The sequence below is a fragment of the Camelus dromedarius genome, chromosome 10, assembly GCF_036321535.1.
Source record: "Camelus dromedarius isolate mCamDro1 chromosome 10, mCamDro1.pat, whole genome shotgun sequence".
Classification (NCBI taxonomy): domain Eukaryota; kingdom Metazoa; phylum Chordata; class Mammalia; order Artiodactyla; family Camelidae; genus Camelus; species Camelus dromedarius.
Window position 1 is genome coordinate 55329006 of NC_087445.1, and position 6000 is coordinate 55335005.

Consider the following 6000-nt stretch of genomic DNA (forward strand, 5'->3'; position numbering starts at 1 on the left):
TGTTTTCTTGACCCCTTTTAGAGACAGGCCATTGAAAATCCAGTTATGTCACACATTCAAGGTCCCTAAACAGACAAATGGCAAATCTGTGGTTACTGCCTTCCATTTTTCTATAGAAGAATCCTAAGTTTTAGGCAAAGTTTTGGCCTTATCACCAGTCTCCAAATCTGTCTTTCTTCCTCCTGCCCCTGTGCCTTTGCCCCAGGCCCTCTCTTCTACCAGGATTCCCTTCTTAATATAACTTAACGAGCACTTCGGCAATTATAAGGTAAATCCTCCCCCAAATCTTTGAGGTTGGTGTCACCATGCCCATTTTACAAATGAAGCTAATTGTTAAGACCTCACAGTCATACAGCCATTGAACCAAGGTCAAAAGCTTTGGAGCAACCCTCTTCCAAAGCTGTTTTCAACATATTTTTGTAAACCCATTCCCATGGCACACCTCAAGATTCTCCTGAAAGCATCTTGACACCCCCCGCCTGCCTGTGAGAAGGAGATCCCTCTCTCCTCAACATGTCCATGGCCTGTGGTTACAGTGCTTTAGTCACAAGCAGTAATAATTAGCTGATTGCTCCTTTTCCTACATGTCTAGAGATGGCAACTTCTTGTGGGGTGGGCTTCTGTATATTTCTATCTTATCTACGAATTCAATGCTATTTCCCCTGAGAACCTTATTTCAAGTATTCAAGGAAGTCAGAGAAACCTAGGGTCATCTTCAGCATCCCTGGTCATAAGTTGATTACTTAAAACTACATAAAAACAGATGGCAACACTAATGTAATGCACTAATTATTGCCCCCCCAATCTAGCTTTCATAAAGTTACAGTTGATATTAAATTCATGGAAGAAATTTAAAGACCCCCAACATGACTAAACTGAGTAAATCTGTGGCCCACATTAGGCTGGAGGCCCAAGTCAAAAAGCTTTCCTACTCTTAAAATGTAACTCAGCTCAATCCCAGACACAGTCATGCTTAATAAACACGTATTTGATTGGTGGATGGAATGACACATGGAGACATTAACACACGAAGAATAGATGAATGAATACATGAAGAAATACAGCAATAATGCTTCTTTTTAGCCATGACTTCTGAGGAATATTAATAATAAATATGTAAACCAAACAAAATAATCCAAACAATGTCATCCCGGGTAACCTGTCTACAAACAAAGCGTAACTCTCATGATCTTTATAATTCTGTTTTGACAGGATGCCTGCTGTGTCTGAAATATCTACAAGCCTTTTGTTTGTAATAGCACCTTAACTGGATGATTTAAATGAGAGGAGATTGCTTTTAAATTTTTCTACAATTATTTAAATGCACATTTTAGTTTTCCTGAATTGTGCAAAAGCGATTTGGAAGATGAATTTCTGAAAATACCTGGTGGAATTTGCATACAGCAAGCATAATTATTATTGATATTTGCATAGTTTTCCCTGCCCACGTGCATGCACTATTACCAACTGCTTCACAAACCATGAAATTGCTGAAGAAGTCATTGTCAGTACACTATGGACTCATCAATAAAGGTTCAACCAAACAGAAGAGAAGCAAACTTTGGTGTTCAGTTGTGGAAGTGTGGTGTCCATTTTATTTATTTATGTGGGGCAAAATCCGCCAAGATAAATCCATACCAAAAGAATGTGGCAGTCTTTTGCAATAAAGATTAATGTTATTGCAAAGAATTCCTGAGATTCAAGAGAGACTGAAGAATCTGAAAACGAATATATGTACGTATATGCATGACTGGGACATTGTGCTGTACACCAGAAACTGACACAGTGTAACTGACTGTACTTAAAAAAAAAAAAAAAAGAGAGAGAGAGAGAGAGAGACTGAAAGTACCATTGATAAGCTAGCAAAGTGAGAGGGCAGCGAGGAATGCTGGCGGGTAAAACAGTTAACACGTCCATGCTACAGAGGGGTAGGGTATCAGAATGCACTCAGAGGACTCCAGCATACGAGGTCAGAGAAAAATCAGCAGAAATTTGGACTGTGGGGAGTGCAAATGCTTGATGAATGTGTGAACAAGTGCTTATGGTAGGTTTTATGAAGGAATGTGGAAGACATGAAGGACATGTCTTTCCTTTAGTCAGCTTGGATGACAAAACCAACTGAAAGAAATTCTACGAGAAAAATAATAGCAAATACTTACACAACACCTATTACGGGTTGGGCACTCTTTAAATGTGTATCTATATTAACTTCCATAATTCTTACAGTAGTAGTCATTCATCCATTTAGCTCACCAGCACCTGTTGAACCCTTTCTTGTTTTGGATATACTGTAACAGACTGAGAGACTCGGGGTTCTTTGCCTTAAGTTGCTAGCAGTCTATGGCATGAAACAGACATGTAATGTGTATTTTTATCACAATGTTAAACATTTATGTGTTTACTGTATTTACTGTAGACATGAGGAAAAAAACAACACTCTGCTAGGGAACTGGTGGGAAGTTCTTAAGAGGAGACAAGAGCAAGGTTTGGAAGGATTAAACAGGCGGTTTTCAGATCCATAAGAAAGAAAAAGAATACTGGTATGCTGGGCATGAAAAACATGGTACTAGGTAGTTAAAAGCCTTGTCTATATCTCTATGACTATCTCATTGTAGCTGACAATCAGAGAAAAGGAAAAGACATAGATGACCTAGACTTTGGGTGCCATACAGGCAATATGGAGCCATTGAGATTTTAAACAATGAAATGACATGGATGGATTCCATTTTTTTTAAAGACCTCTCTAGAGATTCTATAGAGAATAGACTTACAGGGTTAATTCTAGAAGAAAGTAAGTTGTTGAAATTAGTAAAATGCAACCAGAGATTGAAATATCACATTGGGAGTGAGGCCCAAGAGGATGGGACAGATTCACCAGTGATGAATATGTAACTAAGACATCTACTGACAAATAATGGAATACAGACTATGTGTAAGGGGACCAAGATGTCAAGAAGACCAGACATCCCAAAATATTGTCTGCATGTTTCAGGCGATGTTTTGTCCTTAGCTACACTTTTAATTGTGATTTCTCTGAATCTATTATAAAATTAGTAGTTTCCAAACTTTTTTGATCATTCACCTATATCAGTAAAAAAAAAAAAAAAAATTGAATGCACCTCCAAAAACTGTATACTTACTAATTTATGTATTACCTATGTGTGCAATTGTCGCTGGCTGGCATCTCAAGGGAAGATTCATCACTAACGATAATAGAGGTAAATTCATATTCCAAGATTTCTTTGATCAATATTTGATTTGTACAGGCTTTACAACCTGTCCAGTACAGAGCCCACCATCCTTTCCCTCCACCCTCATAAGTATCTCCTCTCATGGCCAAACATACAGTCCTCCAGACTAGACACCGGGGAGCCTTCACTGACTCCTCATTCTTCCCTAAATCTATTCAATGTCTTTTTCAGTTATTTCCACCTTCTAAATACCTTGGCTATCGCTCAGCTTTTTATTCCTAAATGGCAGAACTAATTCAGCAGTGATTTCTTCCTTAGGCTGTGAACTAAATCAGCCCTGATTAATATGTTGGGGACACCCTTAGTGCAATGTAATCTTAAACAAGTTATTTAAGCTCAGTTTCCCCAGCTGTAAAATGGGGTAACAGAACATTTTTCATAGAGTTGTTACAGAAATTGAATGAGTAACGCATGCAGTATTTTTGTACAGCGAAGTCACATGGTAAGCGATTCATTTCTGTCAGCTACTATTACACTTCAGTCTCCCTGCTGCTAGCCTCAGATCTCACCTTCCAGCTCACCTCAGTAGTAATCTACCCACCATAGGTTGTGTAAAAGTGATTTCCTAAAACAAATTTGACCAAGTCACTATCATGCTTAACAGATTTCCCATGCCTCTCCAACTGCAAGACCAATTGAAACATTTTGTGAGACAAGAAAGGCCTTTAACAAGATAGCCTGTGTTTATATTTCCAATTCTGTGTCTGCCACTTAACATGCCCCTGATCCTACAGATGTACTGAAGTATTTCCACCGCTTCACACAGACCACCTTCTCTCCTTCCTCCGAGCCTTTGCAGTTGCTGTTCCTATGCACAAAATACCTTTCCCTTTCTGCCGTCACCATTCCTCCAACTATCATGTTGTAGCTCAGTCTTCAACATTCAACTCAAATGATGATTCTGACGTGAATCCTTTCCTGGTCCTTGTGCCGAAGGATGAAGTTGATTATTCTCATCATCTGTGATCCTAAGGCCCTTTTTCCGTTCCTCAGTCACAACACCCTGCACGCTGTACCACAGTTACTTCCTCTGCCCCCGTCCACAGCACCCTGTACCATGATTTACCCTGGAAGGTGTTTCCCCAACTAGGTGGTGCGCTCCCCGAAGGAAGGGCCTTAGGACCTAGAACAGCAACATCGCGCCTAGTAAGGGCCCAAGGCAGGCTTGGAAGGTTTCCGGTTAACTGTATTTTCAGTGACTTAAATGGTTTTAGGGGTATGTGGGGTTTCCCCCCCGGAAACCTGCCACCACCCCAACGCCTCCACGATTATGTGAAGCCTTTGGCTTTACATTTTGAAGCCTTTCCTAATTAGCTGCCCACTGGCAGTGAGGGAAATTCCAAGTTTTCATCTAAGCACAGCTATGTGGTTAGAAGACAAACCGTACGGTGGGAAGAGCACAGACAGGGGACTCTGACCCCTGCACGGGGCTCCCTGGTCTGCTCGTTTTCAGCCGTTTGATTTTGAGCAAGCTACATTAGTGTTCTGAGTTTCAGTTTTCCCTTCTGTAAAACAGGAATAATAAACAAACCACAGAGGATTGTCTTGAAGATTCAATGAGATAATTTGTGTTATATATTTAATACATGTATAAATTTAATACATGATCAATAGTTGTTCTTGTTTTTATCACCCTCAAAATTCAATGAACATACAACACACCCATTAGGTTGGCTACTGTAAAAGACAACACAAGACACAATGTGATGGTGCAGCTGCCGTAGAAAACCACATGGCAGCTCCTCAAAAAATTAAACATAAAATTACCATATGATGCAGCACTTCCACTCCTAGGTATAAACCCAAAAGAACTGAAAGTAGTTGACCCAAACAGCTGTTTGTACATAAATATTCTTAGCAACTTTATTCACAATAGCCAAAAGGTGGAAATGACCCCAATGTCCATCAGTGGGTGAATAGATATACAATATGTGGCATATCTATATACCAAGGAATATTGTTCAACAAATATGAAGTCCACGTATATGAGATACCTAGAATAGTCAAATGCGTAAGACAGAAAGTAGCATGGTGGCTTTCCAGCGCTGGGAGGAGGTGGAGAATGAAGAGTTAGCTTATGTAATAGGTACAGCGTTTCAGTTCGGGAAGATGAAAAATTCTGAAGATGGATGGCAGTGATGGTTGCACAACAGTTGGAAGGTACTTAGGGACACTAAACTGTCCACTTAAAAATGACTAAGATGGTATATTTTACGTGTATTTTACCACACAAAAAATTCAATCAACAAGATTTAATCAGATCTGCAAGAATAATTAAATAGTTCTAGCAAAACTGTGAAAGTGAAGCCAAGAAGACTTCATGTTCCTTCAACTCTAATCTGATTCCTTTATCCCAGAACAATCCTGAGATCTGAAAGTCCTTATTTCCCATGGCCAAGTGAGTGCACATGCGCATGTGTGTACACACACACACACACACACACACTCTGGGGCCCATGGAGACACAACCTGGAAACGGGGCTTGCCAGGATTAGGGAGCCAGGCCCAGCCCATGGATCACTCACCCAGAAGACAGCCCTCCACGGAGAGAAAGAACCTCAGAGTCCCCTCACAAAGAGGATAATAAATTCCGATTAGCCAAGGAAGCTCTGAGTCTAAATACCAGCAAAGCTCAGCCCCTGCGAGTGGGGACGAATTATCTGAAAGGTCATCCCGGAGACACTGAACAAAGGGCCTTGAGCAGCTGGGTCCCTTAATCTGAGGAAACACTGAAGCCTTTAAAGTAGCC